This window comes from Monodelphis domestica, chromosome 7 (genome assembly GCF_027887165.1).
Source record: "Monodelphis domestica isolate mMonDom1 chromosome 7, mMonDom1.pri, whole genome shotgun sequence".
Lineage (NCBI taxonomy): Eukaryota > Metazoa > Chordata > Mammalia > Didelphimorphia > Didelphidae > Monodelphis > Monodelphis domestica.
In genome coordinates this window covers 5,493,421-5,519,434 of record NC_077233.1, presented here as the reverse complement: position 1 = coordinate 5,519,434, position 26,014 = coordinate 5,493,421, and positions in this window count along the sequence as shown.

The window sequence follows — 26,014 nt, the reverse complement described above, 5'->3', positions numbered from 1 at the left end:
TCAAATCCAGCCTCAGATATTTTCTAGCTATGTGACCCTGGGCAAGTCATTTAACCTCTCTTGACTCAGTTTTCTCCTCTGTAAAATAGAAATAATTCTAGCATTTATCTCTGAGGACTGTGGTGAGGATCAAATGAGATAATAATTGTAAAATGCTCTGAAAACCCTGTAGCCCTACTCACTCACTCACTATTCTATTGGAAGTATAGGTTGGGCCACATAGGAAAACCCAAGATCTGGAAAAACTAATGATGTGCCTCATCTGTTACTGTAAAAGAACATAAGTTATATCAACAAGAGATAATCCTCATTAATCTTTGACATTTGTTGGATATGCCTCTGTACAAGGCACTGCTATAGAACTGAATGCTTATGGCTTCCGGTTCCCCAAAGGAATTTGTTTGGATCACCTTTAGAAAGCTTTAGCATTTCCTTCCTCTAGATGGGGTGGGGGTGGGGAGAAGTGTATCATTCCATCTGAGACTGGAAACATAAAAAGAATGGATGGATGGATGGATGGCCAAAAGGGTCAATGCAAGTCCACCAGCATTTATTAAGCGCCTACTATTTTCTAGGACTTGTGTCAGCACTTAGGATTCCAAGACAAACATTTTAGAGCCCCTGGCCTCAAGGGATTGACATTTTCCTGATTATATTTGGTGTTCATTAGAATCTGCCCAATAAACTAATTCTATAATATATGCTTCAATGGAGGAAGGAATCATCAAACTTTAGTACTGAAAGGGATTTTAAAGTAAACTGAGGTCCTGAAAAATCAGGCGATCAAGTGAACCTGTCAAGGTTCTCCAGCTGGCTTCCCATTTGGTATCAAATCTGGGACCAGAACCAAGTAGGCTAGTGTATAACCCTTATATAACTGAAGTTAATTTCAATCCCATCATTTAATAAACAAAAAAAGTAAATCGATAGAATCCTGAAACCTTTTTATTGAGGGGAAAAAACCATTTTTGTAAATACTGCCCCCACCATCTTTCTTTTCCTCCTTTTTCTCCCCAGAATTGAAATCTCTATTATAAAAGAAACTCAGTTGAGCAAAAAAAGTGACGAGGAGACTGGCACTGACAAGGCACCCACAATTTGTCTCTAGTATTCCCCCACCTCTCTGACAACAGAAGGAAAAAGTATTACAGACACTGTAATTATTGGTTCATAAATGCTTCAGAAAAATGGGTAAATGACATTATCTTGGTCACCGAGACAACAACCCAATAAGAGATGGAAAATGTTTCCCAAACCTCCTCCATCAGCAATAGCAATGCGTAGTAGTGGTAGTATGAATCTTTAATTCAATAATTCCATTCCAAACCATTTCAGATTAACCTTCATGCCTCTGTGAATCTAATTTTGCTATTTCTTATCACACATTAATATACCACGATATTCATGTATGGAACAAGCAATTATTAAGCACCTACTAAATGCTCATTACTGTACTAAGAACTTTAAAAATACCTCATTTTATCTTTACAACAACTTCAGGGGATACATGTTATTATTATCCCCACTTCATAGTTGAAGAAACTGAGGTAGACGTGTCCAGGTATTTTATCCAGGTTTATAGCTAGTAATAATATCTAATATTTATATACCACATACTACATGTTAGTCAAGGTGCTAAAAGGTTTACAATGATTATTTCATTTGATCCTCACAAGAATCCTGGTGGATTGGTGGTATGATGATCTTCTTATGGATGAGGAAATTGAGGTAGGCAGAAGTTAAGTGACTTGGCCAGGGTCCTACATCTAGTGAGACTTGACTGGAACTCAGGTCTTTCTGACTCCAGGTCCAAAGCTTAATTCACTACACATCCTAACTGCCATATATATTACATACATCCTTCATGGAATATGTACTATTTGTATATAGAGATGTACAAAATATCTCCATATTCTTAGTGTCATTTTAAATGGTAAGAGCTTAAAATGTTGCTAAGACTTTTGGGACATGCTGTAGACTAGATCTTTGTTTCTCTCCTTAATGTTGTTGAGGTATATGACTAATGGTGAGATCACTAGGTCCAAGAGTATAAATGGTTCAGCCACTTTTCTTGCATAATTTCCCATTTATCCCCAACGCTTGGACCAATTTGCCATTCTTCTACCAGCACATTCATGTGTCTTTCATCTCACAATGCCACTAACATCGACTCTTCTCTTTTGAGGATGCTGCCCATCTTCCATTTGTGGTCATTAGCCAGGAAATGTTTTTCTGTTTTCATTTTAATTAACACTAAAAATGCAATCAAGGAAATGGGAGCAAATGTGCATATGCTTGGAGATCCCAGGCGGAAGGATTAGGATCCTGGGAAGATTCTATTCCCTGTTGATTCTTGTCAATGTCATGAAAATAAACCATTTTTCATTATTTTACCACTCATGATCTGAACCATGTTTTCATGTAGTCATTTATAGGTTGTGATTCTTCATCTGGAAATTACTTGTTTTTATTTTTTCACCACATGGAAACGGCTCTTTGTCTTATATTCATATTAATGCATCTTGGTTTTCACATATTTTCAGTTTTATGTGATACAAATATTTTGCTACTCATTGTTCTATATGCAATATCTTCTTCCTGTAAACCCTTCCTAAATTTAATGTAAGAAAACATGGTTGATCTCATTTTTCACAATCACTTTTGTTCCATTTTTGGTTAATAATTTTCCCTCTAGATGGAGTTATGAAAAGTCTTTCTCTCCAGTCTCCTCTAACTTTTATTAATGATGCAAATTTTTCTATTTAGGTCACTTATTCTTTGGGAATTTAGTGTAGTGTATATTACCTGATGCTGGTCTAACCCCTTTTTTTTTCTTTTTGCCAAATTGCTTTCCAATTTTCTCAGTTGTTGTTATCAAATAAGCCCTTTCTCCAGTTATTTAGGCTCTAAGGTTCATCTAATGTTAGGATATTGAGTTTCTTTACTAGTTTTCTTCCCCTTTTATTTAACTTTGCTATTTTTTAGTCAGGATAAATTGTTTTAATGGTTTATATTTCATAATAGAGATTAAACTCTGATAATTGGCACATTTTTGTTCCTCCTTTTTTTTTCACTGTTTCCCTTTATATTCTAAATGTTTCATTCATCCAAAGGATTGTGCTATTGTTTTGTCTGGTTTCATTAAGTAGTTCCTTGGGAATTCATTTTATAGCACTAAAAATACAAATTAATTTAGGTCTTGGCTTCATTTTTAATACATGGGTATGTATTAAATCATTCACACTGAATATCTCTAATTATTTCTCATGTTTTATTTCTATAAAAAACTATTTTATAACTAGATTTATATAAATATTCCATAGGTCTCAGTAGACTAATTCCTAGATGTTTTATGGATTTTTGTTAACTTGAATGAAACTACTATTTTCTTGGCTTTTTATTTATTATCGTTACTGCTGTATAGAAACACTGATGATTTTATTGGAATTACTTTGTTTCTGCTTTTTTACTGAAATGAACATTCATCTTAATTGTTATCATCACCAAGTCGCTATGGTTTTCTAAGCACACAGTCTTATGATTTACAAAAAAAGAATAATTTTTCCTTGCCTTGGGTGACGTTTATAAATTTAATTTTTTCTCATGTCTTATTCCTATAGATATGATTTCTAGGACAATGTTAATAGAAGGATGGAGGGGGCAGCTGGGTGACTCAGTGGATGGAGAGCCAGGTCTACACAGGAAGTCCTAGGTTCAAATCTGGCCTCAGGCACTTCTTAGCTGGGTGACCCTGGGCAAGTCACTTAACCCCCATTGCCTAGCCCTTAACACTCTTCTGACTTGGAACCAATACACTATATTGACTCTAAGATGGAAGATAAGGTTTTGTTTTTGTTTTTTAAAGGAGGATGGGAAGAGGCACATCTGTTTGCACCAAGAAATATTCCAGTGTTTTCTTTTTTCCATGACAAATACTGTTAATTTGATACATTCAGTTTGGGTTTTTGATTATCTTAAATTAGAGCTCTTCCATCCTTACACTTTAAAAAAAAAATTAATTTAGTTTTTCCCCAGTAATATGTAAAAACAGTTTTCAATATTTTTCAAAGAATATTGAGTCTCAAATTTTCTCCCTTCCTCCCCACTTCCCCTGGACATGGCAAGTAATTTCATATAGATTTTACATGTGAAATCATATAAAACATTTTCCTATATTAACCCTTTTGTAGAAGGAAGTTAAAAAATTAAGATAGTGAAAAGTAGATGGCATTTTTTGTTTTGAGTTCTTTGGGATAGTTTTGGTTCATTGTATTGATGAAAATTGCTGTTAGTTTTAACTGTTCATTGTAAAGTATTCTTGTCACTGTACAATGATCATCCTAGTTCTGCTTATTTCACTCAGTTTCCGTTCATATAAGTCTTTCCAGGTTTTTCTGAGCTCTTCCTGCTTGGCATTTCTTAGAGCATGACAGTATTTCATTATAACATATACTATAACTTAACCACTCCTCAGTTGATGGGCATCACCTCATTTTCCAAATCTTTGCCTCCCTAAAAAGAGGTGCTTTAAATATTTTTGTACATAGAAATCCTTCACATCCCACCCTCACTATAAAAAAAAAAAATCTCTTTGGAATATAAACCTAGTAATGGTATTGCTGGGTCATAGAGTATTTTCCATTTCATAGCCCTTTGGGCATAGGTCCAAATTGTTCTCCTGAATGATTGAATTAGTTCACAAAGCATGCATTTCTCAGCTTTTCCATATCCCCTACAAGTTTTGTCATTTTCCTTTCCTGCCATAATAGCCAATTTGATGGGTGTGAGATGGTACCTCAGAGTAGTTTTAATTTTCATTTATCTAATTAATAGTTACTTATATCATTTTTTTGCATGACTATAGAGAGCTTTAATTACTTTGTCTGAGAACTGCCTGTTCATATCCTTTGACCATTTATCAATTGGGGAATGAATTATATCCTTATGTATTCAACTCATTTCACTATCTATTTGAGAAATGAGGTCTTTATTACAGAGGCTTATAAAATATTTTTGTGCCATTATGGTTATTGTATATAGCTTTCCATCCTACTTACCACTGGTTAATTTCTGATCTCTATCTCGTCTAACTTGCCCCTTTAAAAAAATCACACACACCCTTCTCTTATCCCCTTCCTCTCCTACTTTCCTTTAGGGTAAGAAAGATTTTTTTTATTGATTGTGTATGTTATTCCTTCATTGAGCCAATTCTGATGAAAGTAAGGCTTACATGCTCTTCTCCCCACATATCACATCTTTCCCTCCATTGTGAATGCTATTTTATGGACAATAATTTACTTCCATTTTATTTCCCCCTTTCCCCTCTTCTCAATGCATTCCTGTTCTTCATGTCTTAGTTTAATTTAATTTTTATAGCCTACCATCATATTCATCTCACATCTTCATGCTCTGAATAATTGCCCTAAAAATGATGAAGTTCTTTGATGTTTCCAGAATCATCTCCCCATGTAGGGAGTACACAATTTTAACCTTATTGAATGTGTTTTGATTTCTGTTTCATGTTTACCTTTTGATGTTTCTCTTGAGTCTTATATTTGAGAGTTAAATTTTCCATTCAGCTCTGCTCTTTTCATTAGGAATATTTGGAAGTCTTCTACTTCATTGAATACCCATTTTCCCTCATGAAGCATACTCAGTTTTTCTGGGTAAATGATTCTAGAATGTAATATTCTATGTACTTGGATCCCTAAATGTAGAAGTCACTAAGTCTAGTGTTTTCCTGACTGTGGTTCCACAATATTTGAATTGTTTCTTTTTGGCTACTTGCATTATTTTCTCCTTGACCTGGAAATGCTGGAATTTGGCTACAACATTTCTTGGAGTTTTCTTTTTAGGATCTCTTTTTTAGGAGGTGGTGGGTAAGTTATCTCCATTTTTATTTTGTCCTCTGTTCTAGAATATCAGCACCATTTTCCTTGGTGATTTCTTGAAAGATGATGTCTAAGCTATTTTTTTTTTGATCATGTTGTTTAGGTAGTCCAATAATTTTTAGATCATCTCTCCTGGATTTATTTTCTAGGTCAGTTATTTTTCCCATGAGATATTTCACACTTTCTTCCATTTTTTTCATTCTTTTGACTTTGTTTGATTGTTTATTGATGTCTCATGGTATTATTAGTTTTCACTTTTCCAATTTTAATTTTTAGGGTATGATTTTCTTGAATGAGCTTTGGTACTTCCCTTTCCACTTGGCCAATTCTACTGTGTAAAGAAAGAGTTCTTTTCCTCAGTGAATTTGTGTTTCTCTTTTTCCAAAGGGCCAATTTAGTCTTTTAAGAAGTTTTCCCTTCAGTGCATTTTTGTATAACTTTTTACATTGGACGAATTCTGTTTTTTTAAGGAATTTTCTTGATTTGGGGGCCTCTTTTACCAACTGGCCTATTCTATTTATCAAAATATTAATTTCTTAAGTATTTTTCATGTCTCTTTTACCAGGCTGTTGGCCCCTTTTTCAAAATTTTCTGTATCACTTTCATTTCTTTTTCCAATTTTTCTTCTACCTTTATTTTTTTAAAATCCCTTTTGAGCTGTTGAATTTTGGCCTTGAGGGCAATTCATATCTTTCTTGGAGGTTTTAGATGCTTTTTCTTTGGTTTTAAAAAAAAGTTTAAGTTGGGCTCTGTAACTGTGATGAAGGGAGCGCTGTTCCAAGCTTCAGGTTCTTTAGGCAGCTGCCTTCAGAGCTGGCACTGGGGTTTTATATGCCTTCAGTTCTTCCAAGGAGGTAAGACATGAGGAGAGGTGTGTTTAATTTTCTTCTGGTGCTCCTCCTCACCCTGTGATTGTACCTCATGACTGTAACCTGGTTCTGTAGATAGGCAATGTGACAAGAGTCTTGTACTCCAAGCCAGTAAAGAGACATCTGTAATCACTTTCTGAGCAGTTGTCCACCCCAACCCCCATCTGTGGCAGAGAGTTCTGGAAGCTTTGGCTGCCACTTCAGTTGTGCCCAAGACCTGTTGCCTCTATGAGGCCTGCCATGATGTACTAGATCCTTCATGCCAACCTTCTAAGTTGTTTTGGGTGGAAAAATTACTTTGCCTTGTCTTTTGTGGGTTATACTGCTCTAGAATTTGTTTTGAGGTGTTATATCATGCTTTTAGGAGGGTAATTTGGAAGAAATTAAATGGATCCCTGTACCTTCACTGCCACCTTAGCTTCACTCCCTCATCCTTATACTTGTAATGGTGTCTTTTTCAGCAGGAAGAATGGTGCTGAATTTTTTCAAAGGCTTCATTCGTGTTGAGTGAAATAATTATGCAGTTTTTCTTGTTTTTCATTGTTTACATGATAATTATTTTCCTAATATTATATTATAAGAATTTCTCTTGGGCATTGATGACTCTAACTTGGTCATGGTAGATTATTTTCTGGCTATGTTATTGTTTTCTCTTTGTAAGACCTTTACCCTTATATATTTTAAAAATGCATTAATGAGATTATTCTGTCCTTTTAAATTTCTCCTTTGTCTCTTTGTTATGGCATGTCTCTCAGGACAATTGATGAGTGATTGGTTATATTAGGAATGGCTGATCTTGGTTGCTTATTTTTAATGACCTAAGCATCTGGGATGAGAGACACAGAGGCACCATCAGGAATAAATCTTGAAACAATCAAGAATAAAAACTTTGTCCTATTATAGTTTTTTTTTATTTATTGGGGCTAATGATTTCATCAGTATGGTTGGCTATGGATAATATCAAGTACAGTACATGACATGTAACAATCACTTTATAAATATATGTGGTTTCATTGGACATCTCTTCCATTAATGTGGATCGGCAAATTATCCATAATTTATAATTATAGTTGCCATAGGGGCACTAAAAGTTACTATTTCTTGACTAGTGTGAAGAGGAAGGAAGGAAGGAAGGAAGGAAAGAAGGAAGGAAAGAAAGAAAGAAAGAAAGAAAGAAAGAAAGAAAGAAAGAAAGAAAGAAAGAAAGAAAGAAAGAAAGAAAGAAAGAAAGAAAGAAAGAAAGAAAGAAAGAAAGAAAGAAAGAAAGAAAGAAGGAAGGAAAGAAAGGAGGGAAGGAGGGAAGGAGAGAAGGAAGAAGGGAAAGAGGGAATGAGGAAAAGAAGGAAGGAACAAAAAGGAAGGAGGGAAGAAAGGAAGGAGAGAAGAAAGGAAGGAGGGAAGGAAGGAAGGAAGGAAGGAAGGAAGGAAGGAAGGAAGGAAGGAAGGAAGGAAGGAAGGAAGGAAGGAAGGAAGGAAGGAAGGAAGAAAGGAAGGAAGGAAGGAAGGAAGGGAGAGAGGGAGGAATGGAGGAAGGGAGGGAGGGAGGGAGGAAGGAAGATGAGTCTTTCTGACCCCAGGTCTAAAATGTTCTATCCACTATGTCGCCTAGCTGCCTTTACCTAGTCAGTACTAAATATTCACTATGTATTTTAGGAATGAAATAAACCTTTATTAAATACCTACAACGTACCAGGCATTCTGTTAAGCATTTTATTAATATTTCATTTGAATATCACAACTTAGTAAAGTAGTGCTATTATTATGCCAATTTTATAATTGAGAAGCTGAGGCTGAAAATGGTTTAGGGTCACACAGATAGTAAATTTATGAGGTTAGATTTGAACTCAGATCTTCCTGATGCCAGGCCAGTGTCTCTGCACCACCTAGCCATGTGTAGACAGAGACAGAGACAGAGACAGAGACAGAGACAGAGACAGAGAGACAGAGACAGAGAGAGACAGAGACAGAGAGAAAAAGGGAGAGAGACAGAGACAGAGAGAGAGAAAGAGAGACACAAAGAGAGAGACAGACAGAAAGACAGAGACAGAGAGGGGGAGAGAGAGAGACAGACAGACAGAGACAGAGACAGAGAGACAGAGACAGAGAGAGACAGAGACACAGAGAGACACAGAGAAAAAAAGAGAGACAGAGACAGAGAGAGAGAAAGAGAGACACAAAGAGAGAGAGAGGGAGAGAGACAGACAGAAAGACAGAGACAGAGAGGGGGAGAGAGAGAGACAGACAGACAGACAGACAGACAGAGACAGAGACAGAGAGAGAAGAGAAACAGAGAGACAGAAAGTGACAGAAAAACTAAAGGAAACCAACCAAAATGCATCCCTTTTCCTCTGGAGAGGACAGCCAGGCAGGCAATATTCCCCCCGGTGCCAATTCTGTTGGCAAACAGTTGTCAAGCTGCCTCTGCTCTTTACAAACAAGTCCATAGCTCGTACGAGTCTTTCCCCACCAGAGACAGGTCCTTAACACTCTTGCCATTTCAAATAGAGAGAAACCACACCACCAAGTTCTGTGTAAGCAAAACGTTTTCACATTTCCCAAGTGTTCGGGCAGAGCAAAGAGCTTTGCTCCCATCCCGTCTCCTTTAATGAGAGATGTGTTGTAATTATAAAATGCTTTAACCATTACTGAGGATTTGCCTGGCACAGGGGCCCCCCAGAATCATTACTCAGAGGCCATAAGTTTCCGTTGAGAGCCCCAGCTGTTGGTCCTCTTGCACAGAGGTAGAGGAGGGGCCTCCCTTGGACCTGGCCTGCAGAAGTTCCTTTAAATAAGAGCCAAGAAAAAGAAGAAATTTATTCCCTAACCTTCTGGGGGAAGATGGCCATCTGACTGTCCACTGGAGTGCACTGGGCACCTTAGGGGTCACAGCATAGGAAGGACATTGAATTGCAAGCGTGGCCCTCCAGCCTCCTCTTTTTTCTTAGGTTGGTCACTTTGCTGTTTAATCCTCAGTTTCCTCCTCTGTAGAAAGGATAGTCTAGCCATGCCGAGGCGCCTCCTAACTCCAGATCTCTGTCCTATTGCATCCTACTCTGCTGTTCTCTTCTACTCTGGCAAAGATCCCATCTGGCCTCTGTCTAGCAAGCTGGAGTTAAATGAATTCATGAAAGAGAATGTCCCAGGCCTAAGAGCTGAGTGAACAAGTGAATGACAGTGAGCAGTCCAGGACGACTCAGAGGTTCTGGGCTGGAGGCCTGGCAGGAAGGTGTCCCCCCTCCAGGAACAGGGAAGACAGGAAGAGAGGCCAGTTTGGAGGGAAAGATATTGAGCTCCATTTTGGACAGATTGGGTTTAAGATGCGTCCTGGACATCAATTCGGGAGGTCAGAAAGACAGAGATGAGAGGCTGCAGGAAGAGAGGCAGGCTTGAGCATCATCAGTGTCCAGATGAGAATGACATCCAGGGACCACCAAGGGAAGGAGGGCAGCAGAGAGAAGAACACGGAGCCAGAACAGACTCTTGAGAGACACCTGTGGTGACGGGCATGATCAAGAGGAGGATCCAGTAAAAGGGACAGAGAAGGATGGTCAGAAAGGTAGGAGGAAAATGGGGTGTGGGGGGGAGAACACCTAGAGGGAAGAGAGTATTCAGGAGAGAGCGATCAAAGGCACAAAGGCTGCAGAGAGGTCCAGAAGAGTGTGGAAGGAGAAAGGGCCACTGAGCTTGACCACTAAGAGGTCTGAGAGGCAAAATGGAGAAAGTACGTTATGGCTATGTGGGGTGGAGTGGACAGTGCAAAGGCATGGAAGTGGGAGATGAAATACCTTGTGTGAGGAACAGAGTGAATATGCGACTGGCTGGATCCTAGACTATAGGAGAGGAAGACTAAAACGATTGGTTGTCACCAGCTTGTACAGGGCTTTAAAAGCCAACCAGAGGTGTGTATGTTTTATCCTGGAGGCAATTGGGAAACTAGAGTCAAGGAACTAGAGGACTGACATGGTCAGATCTGTGTTTGAAGAAAATAGCCCTGGAAGCTGTGTGTAAAGATGAGACACAGGAGATGTGGAGACCAATAAGGAGGCTCAGGGGTGAGGGCAGGAACTGTGTGAAGAGAGTAAAGGAATCCCATTGACAAGTGACTCCATCTAAGGAATGAGAGGGTGCCGGGAGATCAAGATATTTCCCAGATTACAAGCTGGGGGGGTGGGGGTGGGGGGCAGGAGGCCAGGCCTGGGAGGTCCACAATGCCTTTGGCAGAAGGAGAAGAGGATTCTGGGGGAAAGAGAGCGATGCCAGTTTTAGACAGATGGAGCATCCCATTGGAAATTTCCAAGTGGTCATTGGTGATGTAGGGCTGAAGTTTGGGGAAAAGGGAAATCTGGGAGTCCTCTGTGAAGAGATGATCATTCAATGGATAAAGGAGAGCCTAAAGGAGGGGAAAAGAGGACCTAAAAAAGAGCCATGGGACACCCTCGGGCTAGGGGATGCCATATGAATGAAGGCAGAGAAGGAGCAGGCAGACACGGAGCAGGAGAACCAGAACGGAGCAGCTTCACAAAGAGAGTGAGAGAAGAAAGCAGGGAATAAGAAGAGGAGGGAGAAAGCCAAAGATGGGGCGGGTGGAGAAAGACGAGGCCAACACGGTGTCATCACATCTGACGATTCGGAAATCCCTGGTAGTGAACAAATTCAGTCAGTTCATTGATTCAGTCAGAACCAGATTGCAAAGGGCTGGTTGAGGAGTGAGGGAGAAGGGAGGAAGTGGAGATGGGGAGTCCAGGCAGCTTTTTTGAGGAGGCTTTTCTTTGTTCCTGAGAGAGGGAGGAGATACCTAAAACTATAACCTGAGCAGATGGGAGTGAGGCTTTTGTTTTTTAATTTGAGGGAGCTGAGTGGGCTTGACTAAAGCTTTTTAAAAGTCAGTAGGAAAGGAATTAAGAAGGGGAGAGGCTAAAGATTAGAGAGAGATGTTTGAAATTCACTGGAGGAGACAAGAGGGACTAGGATAAAAATGTACCTGGAGAAAGGGAGACCTTGGCAAGGAAAAGACATGTGGAAAAGGGTGAAAGAAGGGGATGTTTGAGTGCAATTTGGAGATGAAAAGAAAAGAGAAGAGGATAGAAAGCAAGTTGTAGAGCCAGGAAGACCTGGGTTCTAGTCCTGCCTTTGACACATGCTGTCTGTGTGGCAATGAATAAGTGATTTCACCTCTTAGTGGCCCCAGGCAGTCCTCTACAACTCTAAACTGGTACATCTAGAAAAGGGACCAACCTGTACTGGTAGAAGGAATTTCCTTATGGGAAGCTTCTGTTCCAATAAAACCCCAGATTCAGGCCCTGTGTTTATCATAAAAAGATGACTTTCCCAATAGGGGAAGATCTCAGGGACTGGCTTTCTTGTTGACCTCTTTCCTGCAGGAACATGTGCCTTCTATCACAGCTCTCTGCAGGGCACTTTGCCTCCATGAGGCTCTCTAGTCTCTGCTGACTAACATACTTCCCTTCAGATCGAGAGGGACCTCAAGGCTGAAAGCATCGACTCCAATGGCTCCATCGGGTTTGGTGCCAAATCCAGAGGATGCAAAGCCAGATGGGGGAAGCATCGATTTAGTGCCTCGGAGCTGGCCACCGCCATGCTGAGCGACCTTGTGTTTACGAGGCATGAATGTATTCTTGTCTTCTCCTGCCCTAGAACACAAGCTCCTGGAGGGCAAGAATGGCTTTGTTTCCTGTTTCATGATCAGCTGTGCATCACTGTGATCTCCAGGTGGGATGAACGGGAGACCCTTTGCCAGCTTAGTCACCTCTCCTGATAACCCTTGCTGACCATATTCCTCCTTACCTGTGGAGCAAGCCTCCAGGTGTAGTCTGAGCAGGGCAGAAATATTATCTGTATTATCCATAAGCATAAAGAATATCTCCATGTAGCTTTACAACAACCCAGGGGGGTAGGGGCTATTCTGATCCCATTTTATAGTTGAGCAAACTGAGGCAAACAAAGGAAAAAATACAAAGCCTTCCCCTAAGGAGCTCACAACATAACCTGAACCTTAGAAAATACAGAGAGGCTACATTGGAAGTCATCTGTCTCAAAGGGAAGATGCTAGCATCAAGGGGTTTAAAAAGACCTCCCCCCCCCCTGAAAATAAGATATAGCTGCAGAAAAAAGCACCATGTCCACATTTCCTTCTGGGTCTGTAAGCCTAATGATAATCAGAGGAACATACATGTCAGTCTGGAAGAGACCTGAGAAGTGTCTCACTTCCTCATTTTCAGAAGAGGAAACTGAGGCTCAAGTAGTTAACCAACTTAAGGCAACATGTGGCCAAGTTGGGATTTGAACTCTCCTCTCCGAGGTCTCGGCTAAGGCTTTCCCACCCGACTATGCTGCCTCATTGCTGGGGTGGGTGGATGACATCAGTATTTTGTTTGTTTTCCTACGTTTCCTTCAATCATTCAGTCAACATCTGACGGCCAGATTATCCTGGGTTTGGTATATACTTCAAATAGCATTTTAAAGAATGTTTTCCTCAAATGATAATGCAGATTGATGGATTTTCATGACATGGACCAGGAACTCAAAGGGAAGAGAATTAGCCCAGAACCTCAGTCCTCCTGCCCAGCATTTGCAAGCCCAGATTCATTCCTGCATTTCTCTGATCACATATTTTAGTGTAATTTTAAGTAAAAATAGCAGTGCCTTTCCTGTGAATGTACACAAATGGAAGATGGGCAGAGTCCGAAAAAGAAGGTTTTTTACCCTTCTCGTGAACCACAATCTTTGTTTGACTTTTCACTCAATTTTATGTTTCTCTTTGAAAAGTTACTAAAACTTGTGATAACTAAAAAGCTTCCAGATGTCCTTGACTTTGTCCAAATTCTTCTCTTTTTGAATCTGTCTCTCCTGGAGGCCCCAGAATCACAGTGAGTGGAACAGGGAAGAGAGACAGACAGGAGGCCCCTTTGGGTGAGAGAACACTGGGGGAGGGGAGGGGTGCATATGTGCTATTCTACTCCACCCCCATTCCATACCAGGGAACTCCCAGGGTCTGTCTTGAATGGGGGTGGACATTGGAGAGCCATATTTACTACCGACCTACAAGAGTGTCCAATGGAAACTGGATTCTAACGATGGGCAAGACTGGCTAGCTTTTATTCATTCATTCATTAAGGCACAGTTCTGGTAGAGGAAGGGCACTAACACTTAGAAAGTACCTACTATGTGCCAGGTACTTTGCAAAGCTCTTTACAACTATTCTCTCATTTAAAACAAGAACCCCCCCACCCCCAGCAAATCTCCTTGCCCTCAAGGGGAAGGAGAAGAGGGAAGATGTATTGTAGGTCAATACAACTTAAATACAAGGTGGCAGGAAATTTTTTGAGTCTTCCCAAGTTTCATTTTCCAAGATGACGTTCCCATTTCCCACTTCAATTCAGTTTCATTAGGATCCTGGTCCCCAGCCAGAAGGGCTCGTCTAGTTCAGTCCCCTGATTTCATGGTCCAGGAAGCTGAGGTCTAGGAACATGAAGGGCTTTTCTCAGAATCCAAAGAGCACCCAATCTAGTAAGGAAGGGCTAGAGGCAGGATTGGAAAACAGCTCAGCTGATTTCAGCCAGAATTCTTGCCATTAAGCCTCCAATAAAGTGTCAGCTGCTGGAGGGCAGCTGCTGCTTTATGTAGGTCTTCCCATCACAGCACCCAGCCCAAGGTCTGGAATGTGAGAGGTACGTGGCAGCTGGTTATTGGCTGCTAGATTATTCGGTTGGTGGGGGAAGGGAAGTTCTTTATCTTTCACCCATATCAACTCCTAAAGGCTAGCCACAGTAGCAAGGAAAAGCCATCATCTGCTGGGGAAAATACATGGCCATATGGATGCATATGATTATATAACTATTTCATAAATATTTATAAACATAAAGACTAGTTAGTGCAGCTGAAGGAACCAGGTCTGTTTCTGAGGAGCCCAGGGATAGCCCTGGAGTGATCCGGGGTGTCATTCAGGGGGAACCACCTGAGGAGCTTCACTGCAATCCTCCCCGCACCCTTGAGCCATTGGGTGGCTTTTCACGGCCATCTGAGCATCCTTGAAAGCAAATCGTGTGGCTCCTGGAGATGTCAGTTGCTTCTTTGGAAAATGACAAGGGTTGAACCAGGCAATTGACGGTCTCGGTTCTGGGACCTTCGGAATCTCTTCCTTCTTACTGCAGAAAGTGGAAGTCGAGTTTCCGGAGGGGCTCCGGAGATCAGGGGACTTTTGTCCACCGTACAACGGGCCTCAGTCTTGATAGATGATGGCATGAGCAGAACCAGGACATCACTGAACACAATAACAGCAAAGGGCAGAAGGATCAACTGGGAATGGCTTCGCTACTCTCTGCAATGTTATAGCAATCAGAGACAACTGAGGGATAGAGGGTGAAACAGGCTACCCCATTCCAGAGAAAGGATTGATGGAATCTGAATGCACACCAAGGCACATTGAAAATACCAAAAAAGCTTTATTATTCTTGTTTATTCATTTAATTATTCTTGGGTTTCTTTTTGCAACATGGCTAGGATGAAAACGTTTGGCATGACCGAACTTTATAATCTATATTAAATTGCTTGCCTTCTCAAGGATGGGGTAGTTTGGAATCCTACATTTTAAAAGAATGAATGTTAAAAGTCTCATTTGCATAGAATTGAGAAAAGTGAGATGAAAATTCAATTAAAATAGATAACTTCATCATTTGTAGGCAAAGTTCAAACATCAGCTTAGCGAATAATGATTTTTCCCGTACAGAAGTGCACAGAACCCACGACACCCAGAGTTTTCTAGTAAAAAAAGTAATAAAATGACCTGAAGCACGTCTTTAGATGTCACTCAGTTTCTTCACCTGGTTGGTTGATTGTTACATGAATTTCAAGTCTTTGGGGAAAATGAAGAAGGAAGAGCATGAATTCAGGAAATGAAAATTATTATTTTTTAAATTAGTTTGAGATAAAGCGTAACTAGGAAGGTAGATTTTGTTGGGGAAAAATCTAACTTTAAAATGAATTCTGATGGCCAACATCAATGACTTGAGATCCTTCAGGGCTTGGAGTCATCCTCACTCCTCCTGTCAAGAGAATTCATCAAGCATTTAATGGAATGATTTTTAACACATCTGTATTTATTCTTCCTGCCTCTGAGTTAGATTATAAACTCCCTGAGGGCTCCGACTGTGTCTAAACAAACAGTGCACACACCCTGGGCCAGGTCTGAGTGGACACACTCTGGGGATGTTGAACAAAGGTTAATTGCCACGATCATGGTTTGTACTCAGGGAGTAAATCTTTTGTTTGCACTTAGTGAAATTACTTAAAACCTCACATAAAGATACAGTAGACATGTGTTTCTCCCAAATGTTTCTAATTGAACAGAGAGTGATTATGTATTTTTCTTTGTTTTATGGGTTGCCATGGTCAAAGAATTAATTACCTAGAGCCAAAGAAGTGCCGCAGAGAGAAATGAAATATGCTGGATTCCAAGTTAAAAGAACTGGATTTGTTTGAATCCTGACTTTGCCACCTGTGTGATCAATGAAACAAGTCCCTGGGTCTCAGTTTCCTCTCTTGTAAGAAAGAACTTTCCTTGTTCGAAATCTGTGATCCTATTATCCCTACAGCATTAGCATCTTAAGGCCGCCTTTAGTTCAAAATCTGTGGTCCTGTTATCCTTAGAGCTTAATATTTTCACACTACAGCTATTTAATATATTTGTGAAAGGGAATCCGATTACTTATTGCCTAGATACTTTCTGGAAAGAAATGAGCAAGAACGCCCATGATGGGAAGGTGTGTGTGAATTAAGATTCCACTAAGTAGTACAGCCTCAATTCCAGAAGGTCAAGGAGTTGTCAAAATACTGTGTGGAAGTGTGATTAAACACCATATTTTGAATAAGAAAAATTTTAAACTAAACATTTGAATGAATGACTCAAATCTTAAATGTATAAGGATGCATGCATGTGGCCAGCGAAGGAGCCAATGAGGGAGACAGATCCCACAGGATCCAACTTAGGAGAAAGTGGGTAGAATGTCATACTTGGAGTTAGAAAGACTTGGATTCAAATTCAGTCTTAGATACACTGTGTGATTCTAGACAAATCAAGTTTCTTTGCCTCCATTTCCTCATCTGTAAAATGAGAAGGTTGAACTCCATGTCCTCCAAGGTCCCTTCAGCTATAAATTCAGGAGTGTATGATTCTTGAAGGAGATGAGTTTTGAGCAAGTCTGAAATAAATCAATCAGTTATTAATATACTACTTATTCTACTCTGTGACAGGGACATTGCTGAGAATCCCAAAGCCAAAATTCCAAAGAGCCTGCCCTCAAGAAGCTTACATTTAATCAGAAGAGACAACAGGATATTTCTCTTCATATGTATAGCACATATGGTATATCTACGTAGCTATAGCCTATATGTATACACATATCTACATGCCCACATATATGTATATTTAGTACACGTGGGAATACAAAAGCAGATAACAAGGTAACCTTTGATGGTGAGGCAGCTAAGGGACCAGGAAAAGTCTTGAAGGAACAGTAGTGAGCAGACAGAGTGGAGAGATATCAGAAGGAAAAGACAGGGCTAGGAATGACCACAGCATGTGTGCACACGGTGTAAGAGAGAAAGAAACGAGCCTGGATTGAGCAATTTGATTGCATTCTTCCTTTCTCTGTCATTAATTTAATTTTATGGAATTTTATTTGCTCCATTTCGTGTTCATCCAGGAAAACTCAGCTTTGAAATAGGATAGAAACGCCGTCTGTATAAACTGAGTTTTCAATGAGCTCATCATAATTCAGGAAGTCACTTAAGGTCCAAAGTCACCAGCTCAAGAAGTGCTAAGTGCTGTTTACTGGTTTTCAACTCGTATTCTTGATATTCTGGTTTGTCCAACACTGTGAGAATTCCATAGCATAGACGCACTCTGTGGTGATTTGGGAAAGAAGGACAATTTTATTCTCAAGTTCCCGAGTCTTGTATCATTTTAATGACCTCTTAAAAGTTTTTAATGTGTAGAGTCGTGTTCCACTTTTTTCTGCCTTAGCTCACTGTACTACTATATACATCCCATATGGGAACTTGAGAGATTGTGGGTGGATGAATGAATGAAAAAGGCATTAAAATAATTCTCTGGAGACCGAAATAGCGACAAAGTGAATCACATGAGATTAGGAGGCTTTTGCTGCTTTTGGACAATCCCCAAAATTTGGGGAACTCTTCAGAAAATGTAGCAATCCCTCAAAATCAGGCTATCATTTTTGAGCTTTTCCCCAGAAATGCTGATCCATTTGGTCGAGATTAGAAGGAAGGATTGTGCACATACCAAATGCAGTCATTCTTCTATTTGGAGTTGAGGAGTGAACTTGATTTTGAGCTTGTTTACTGCTGGCAAATCATGACTTCCTGTTTTTGACAAGGGAGCAACTTCAAAAAAGGCTTATAAACCAGATAAAAGGTTTCTTGGACAGCAAATGGCCTTGCCATATTTTTGTGAATTAGTTCTAAGTGAATCAGAAAACAGAACAAATGTCCCCTGAAATACATATGGCTTTCGTAACTGATGTGAAGAATGTTTGATGAAATATACTTTGGTTTCGATGGAGCCTCTCAAAATAGTTGGGTATATCCTTTGATGGCCACATTGGCTAATAGAGTTTTTGGCTTCCATAGAAATAGAAAGTGTGGTCACAACCAATTTCCCTTGGCTTTATAGACTTGGAAAAGGAGTTTATTGGTGCCCTGGCACAGATCTCTTTGGAGTGGGAGTGAGGGGTGGAAAGGGAGACTGGAATTTCCTGAGTCTGTATGGATACCATTTTGGTTAGAGTTCGGGAAAGAAGTATTCATTGTTTTAGATTTATTGAATTTTTGTTTGATCATGTCTCAACCTGAAGATTGTAATAGATTAATCTTAAGGCACACAAAATAATTCTCTGGGGTTTCATAAAAAAGTACCTGATGATCTTTAGGAGCCAAGATGGGTTCAAGAGTTAATAAATCAGTAAGAGTAAAGCACCCCAAATTAACATCATTGACTTCTATGATGTGGTTACTTGACAAATAAATTAAGAAATTACTTTGCGAAGAGAGTAGCTCAATTTCAGTCCTGCATTTGGACAAGTCCCTCCTAGCATTCTTGTGAATGAGATGGAGAAATATGGACTATATGATATACAGGTAAATGGATTCCTCAATGAACCACCATCCCAGGCTGTATTTGGTTGTTACTGATATCAGTCCTCACAGCATATGTTCTTTTGGTTGTCAGTGGTTCTGTGCACAGACATGTCTTTTATCCCTTTGTCATTGGTGTCTAGGAAGGAGGCATCCAAGGCATATTCTTCCAGTGTTTATACAACAAAAAGCTGAATAAGCTATGTGATGTGGTGGGTGAAGGCACCAGAATCCAGATGTTAATTTACAGCTATATGAATGGATCAAAACTATCTTTCAAATATCCCAAACATTCTAATGGATCTGTGACCTCAACAATGTGTACATTCCTTCCAGTGAATCAGGATGTGACCCATCTATGTCTGCCCGGCATCCTGTGGAAACTTTGTCTATCCCCAACCAGAAGTTTACCACAGCAATCATGTTAATAAAAAGAACAGCTATTTTTCTACACCCCTCTAACATTTGCCACTTTATCATATTAGACCATATCATATTAGATAGGTGTGATGATATCTCAGTTATTTTGATTTGAATTTCTCTAATTAATAATGATTTAGAGCATTTTTCATATAATGATATATAGCTTTGATTTTTTCATCTAAAAACTGTTTGCTCATATCGTGTGATTATTTATCAACTGGGGAATGGCTCATATTCTTCTATATTTGACTCTAATATACTGTTGGTCGACTGTGAACTGATCCAACCATTTTGGAGAGTAATCTGGAACTACACTTAAAGAGTTAGAAATCTGTATATTCCTTTTGATCCAGCAATACCATCATTAGGTTTATTTTCTAAGGAAAAGAACTTTTAGGTTCTAAAATATTTATCACAACTCTCTTTGTGGTGGTAAATAACTGGAAATTGATGGGATGGCCATCAATTGGGGAATGTCTAAATGATTGCAATAGAATATTACTTTGCCATAAGAAATGAGAAGCAGGTTAATTTTGGAAAAATAAAACAAAACTTGGAAAGTCCTACATGAAATTATGAAGAGAGAGAAATGAGCAGAATCAAGAGCCCATTCTATACAACAGAAATATTGTTTGAGGAAAGACTTGTGTATGGTCACCTCTAGCAAAAGAACTGATAAATAGCTTTATATATATACATGTATCTTCATTTTCAAATGATGCCTTCTCTAATGGGAAAGGGAAAGAAGGAGGGAGTTAACTGGATATTTAAACACAACAAACAAACAAATAAATAACTTAAGTAAAAACAACCACTAGAACTGAAATGGCATGGTGACTCCATTTACCAAGGTGGCAAGCTTTCCAAAGTCCTTTAACAATGATCCTCTCAACAATCTTAAATGGTAGGTGCTATTTTTATTCTGATGTTATGTATGAGAAATGGAGGTATGCTATCCTTGTTTTATAAAGGAAGTAAGTTAGGTCATTTGCTTAGTCACTGAGTTTATAAATATTGTAAGTGAAATTTGAACTCAGATTTTCTTGACTGTGGACCCTTTGCTTCATATGTTATGGCATCTTGCTACATCTCAATGTGCTGGAAGTCATCTTTGTTTTCTCTTGACATAAACAGTTAAAAGAGCTCTAACTTCTTAGATGTTTAAGTGGAAAAAAATGAGAATTCTGAATGCACTAAACTTAATGTGTGTCACCTAAATGTGGCTAATTCAAACTTAACTAATCAACAGACATTTGGGAAGTACTTACTATGTGCCTGACACTGTGCTGGAGTACAAATGTGTGACAGAAATGTGACATACACACAAGTATAGATGCGATAAATCTGAAGGGAATAAGTGAAAATAAATCCAAAGTAGCTGGAGTCCTAAGAGTTGAGGAGATCAGCAATGATTTCATATGGAATGTGGCATCTGAACAATCTTGAAGGAAATGACGGGATGTCTCAGGCCAAGGTGAGGAGAGAGCACATTCTTGGAGGCCTGGCGGATGACTTGTGATTACAAAATGGGGTTGGGGAACCAAAATGCTTTTGAAGCAGGGTGGTCAGGAAGTCACATGAACTTAAACCTTGTGCTGTAAGGAACCTTTGAAGGACTGAACAAGAAGTCACCTAAATATTGCTTGTAGACCTCTAGTGATGTTCAAACCAATACATTTTAAGGCAGCTATCTCAGTTAGACAATTCTTTCAACTTGATAGTTAAGCTGAAATCTATCTTTATTAATGGGGTGTATGGGGTGCTCAGGGAGGGGTAGTATCTCTGGTATGGAGGGCTTGTCGTGCCCTCCGAGGGCAGCTCTCCAGCCTCTGACCCTCACCTGACACCCAGCTCTCCCTTGTGGCTCCCAGTAGCTGCTAGCACACGGCAGCAGCCACACTCCGGGCAACGGCTTCGACAGACCGGCTAAACCTTGTGAGGGGAGCCATCGGGTCGACATCGACCCCTGGTGAACCAGGGCTTTGCTCACCCAGCACGTGAAGACTGCTTCGGCGGAACAGACGGAAGAAACCAACAAGAAGGTTCAATGGCTGAGAGGGCAACGCAGCGAAGCACTGTGGAGTGCTTAGGGTGTGTTGGAGCACAAAAGACAACACGGCCATCCAATGTAGCTGAGGAAGTCTCCAGGTGTAACGATTTTTCGTGCCACTGGACCCAGGCTTCCAACGCTGAGAGAGGGGCTGTCTCTGTGCAATGGCTTTTCCACTTAAATCTCCTTCACGCACAAGTATCTTTGTGCACACTCATCTATCCTCACCCCGTCCACCCTCTTCAAGACTTGCGGTGATGGGGGAGTGATGATGCAACAGGTGGAGGTGACCACTGGCAGTTGTAGTCATGATCTTGCACGTAGACGGCCCACAGACCAGTGGTCGCTTGGCCCTGTGGGCAGCAGGGATGTTCGGCAGCATCCTGGGCGACTGAGCAGCCCTCTCTAGGACAGCACTGCTCACCTTAATCAAGGGAGGGGACTAGAAAAGGTGTCCCAAACATTGCCTGCCCTACAAACACCCGGTCAGCACACCGCGGCTGGTGGGTCCTCCCTTTAAGCGGTCGAAATCAAAAGAAAAAAAATACAAAGAAACTCCTACTAGGAGCATGGAACATCAGGACATTACTTGACAGAGAGAATACCCCAAGACCTGAGAGAAGAACAGCTCTAATCGGTAAAGAGCTGGCGCCATATAACATCGACATCGCAGCCCTAAGTGAAACACACTTACCAGAAGAGGGATCACTCAGCGAACCCACCACTGGATACACCTTCTTCTGGAAAGGTAGAGCCTCAAATGAAGACAGAATCCACGGTGTTGGCCTGGCCATCAAGACCAGTTTGCTCAAACAGCTGCCAGACTTGCCTGTGGGCATCAGTGAGAGACTCATGAAGATCCGTTTGCCTCTCAGCAAAGACCGGTATGCCACAATCATCAGCGCATATGCCCCGACACTGACCAGCACAGAGGAGACCATCGAGCAGTTCTACTCTGACCTGAGTGCCGTCCTGCACTCAGTGCCCACAAATGACAAGCTAATACTACTGGGAGACTTCAACGCCTGCGTTGGCCAGGACCATAAAAGATGGAAAGGAGTGCTCGGCAAACATGGTGTGGGCAAAATGAACAACAACGGCCTACTGCTACTCAGCAAATGCTCAGAGTTCGAACTCACCATCACGAACACTGTGTTCAGAATGGCAAACAAATATAAAACAATGTGGATGCACCCAAGATCAAAACAGTGGCATCTCATTGACTACATCATTGTACACCGGCAAGACATCCAGGATGTAAAGATCACCAGAGCCATGAGAGGAGCTGAATGCTGGACAGACCACCAATTGGTTAGAGCGACTCTTCAAATGTGCATTGCGCCTCGCCATCCAAAACGAGCCCAGACAGTTCACGCATTTTACAACGTGAGTCGTCTTAGAGATCCATCTTATTTGCAAACATTCCAGTCCTGCCTGGATAACAAGCTGTCTGCCAAGGGACCACTCACTGGAAGCTCAACCGAGAAATGGAACCAGTTCAGAGATGCAGTGAAGGAAACATCAAAGGCAGTCCTAGGCCCAAAACAACGCAACCACCAGGACTGGTTCGACGAGAACAACACTGATATCAGTCCTCACAGAATATGTTCTTTTGGTTGTCAGTGGTTCTGTGCACAGACATGTCTTTTATATCATGTGATTATTTATCAACTGGGGAATGGCTCGCCCGTGTTATACTCAACAGACTCCTGTCATCTGTTTCAGAGCAGAACCTGCCTGAATCACAATGTGGCTTCCGACCAGATCACAGCATCATCAACATAGTCTTCATGGTGAGGCAAATGCAGGAAAAATGCCTTGAGCAGAACTTGAGTCTCTACATTGTCTTTATAGACCTGACAAAGGCGTTCGACACAGTAAACAGGGACGCATTGTGGGTGATCCTTAGCAAGCTCGGTTGCCCAGCAAAATTTGTCAAACTGATCCAGCTCTTTCATGTCGACATGACAGGGGAAGTCCTATCTGGTGGAGAGACTTCCGATCGCTTCAACATCTCCAATGGCGTGAAACAAGGCTGTGTCCTCGCTCCGGTACTATTCAACCTATTTTTCACCCAAGTATTATGACATGCTGTGATGGATCTAGACCTGGGCGTCTACATCAAATACCAACTGGATGGCTCACTATTCGACCTTCGCTGCCTGACTGCAAAAACAAAGACAACAGAGAGACTCATCCTGGAAGCTCTCTTTGCAGATGACTGTGCTCTCATGGTCCACCAAGAAAATCATCTCCAAACCATTGTGGACAGGTTCTCCACCACAACAAAACTGTTTGGCCTGACTATCAGCCTCAGCAAAACAGAGGTGCTGTTCCAACCTGCACCAGGGAGGCCAACTAACCAGCCGTGCATTACAATCGATGGCACGCAGCTTTCTAATGTCAACATTTTCAAGTACCTGGGCAGCACCATTGCCAACGACGGGTCCCTAGACCACGAGATCAATGCCAGGATCCAAAAGGCCAGCCAGGCACTCGGGCGGCTGCGCTGCAAAGTCCTCCAACACAGAGGTGTAAGCACTGCGGCGAAGCTCAAAGTGTACAACGCAGTGGTCCTCAGCTCGCTCCTGTACGGCTGTGAGACATGAACACTGTACCGGAAGCACATGAAGCAGTTGGAGCAATTCCACCAACGCTCCCTCCAGTCAATCATGAAGATCCGATGGCAGGACCGAATCACCAATCAGGAAGTCCTCGACAGAGCCAACTCCACCAGCATTGAAGTCCTGGTCCTCAAAACCCAGCTACGATGGTCTGGACACGTCATCCGCATGGACCCACAGAGAATACCAAGACAGGTATTCTATGGTGAACTGTCAGCTGGACTCAGGAAACAAGGCCAACCAAAGAAAAGTTTCAAGGATCAGCTAAAGTCCAACTTGAAGTGGGCTGGCATCACACCAAAGCAACTAGAACTCGCTGCCTCTGACAGAAGCAGCTGGTGAGCCCACATTCACCATGCCGCCACCACCTTTGAAGATGAATGATGTCGACGTTTTGCCACTGCGCGTGAATGCTGATACCAGGCCACAACTGCACCTCCCGTAACAACTGGTGTCCCATGTCCCATGTGCCACAAACTGTGTGCCTCAGCCTGTGGACTCCAAAGCCACATGAGGGTACACCGTAGATGAAATTGCACAAAGACAATAGTCATTCTCGATCACCGAGAGACTACTATATATATATATCTTTATTAATGCTCTACACTGTGGGTCACAATTGAAGCCTTTTGATACCATTTCCACTCATTGAAGATAGATATTGTGCCATAGATTCATGGAATCCAGAACCTCAAAGCCCCACCTGTACCATCCCCAGGTCTTCTTTCTCTTCTCCAAGATTAACATCTCTTATTACTTCAACAGATCTTTTTATGGGATTATCTTGAGGCCAAGACCCTCCCCTGGATGCCTCCCAGTTGAGGAACATCCTTCATGAGGTATGTGATATCTAGAATTAAACAACTGCAATGTGTTATGTACATTGGACTTTTCAGCATAATATATGATTACATTATATTTATATGTATTTTTTTCATGCAGGCTACTAAAATCTCTAAAGCTTTGAAAGATAAAACTCATCTGTGCATACTTTTCCCATATTCTACTGGGAATTTGGTTAATTTTTTGGATCCCAAGTCTAGAATTCCATAATTGACCTGATTCAATTTCCCCTTTGAGTTTCATTCTTCAGAGCTTTCTACCCATCCTGGGCTAATATGCCTTGATTTTAGGCTTTGGATCCTACCCATCTTTTTCCTGAATGCTTTGCAAACTATGTACTGACAAGGACTCATGCCAATCTCTACTTGAGTTCCTCTTATCTCTCACAGTCTTAGCATACTCTCATTTCTACTCCAGTTCTCCATCTCTTACTTGCAGGTATGTATTTAAGGTGCAAATTTTAGTTTCCCCTGGTTATCTCCACCTTTTGAGAAATGAAACTACCTTTGAGATAAGTCTAGAAGCTAAGAATGGCTCTGTTTTTAGCATGAGATCTCTCAGAGAAGTATGGTCACTTGAGGTCTCCTACCATGATTATATGCCACCTCCATACCAGGCTAAGGATCTGTTTCATTAGCCTTCTTCCATTTTTCTGGAGGGCTGAATGGGCTGTTGTAGACATCCAAGCCAATGTCATTTCTTTCTCTCCTCTGGAACTTAATTAGTGCTCCTCTACAATGTTCTCTCCATCTAGTTTCTGGGTTTCCTCACATAAGTATATCTTCTTTAATATAGTCCTCATCCCCCTTACTACTCTACCTAGTCCTTTCCTTTTGAGCTATATTCATGTCATGAATCCTCTCCCATGAACTCTTAGAGAAATTTATGAGATCAAATATACTTCTTATGTTAAGATTTCAAGATCGCCTTTCTTATTACCTAGCCTTTTGACATTTCTTTCTATTCCTCTGATACTACAGTGGTATTGCTCTCTCATTGCTTGCCTTATTTTTCTTGGTACTTCTGTACATATGACTTATGATATGTGACTGGGAAGCTGCATGTAGACAATTACCTCCCTCTTCCTCTATCTCAATTGAATACTCTTTTGATTAGTTATATAGATCCTTCTCATAAAGATCT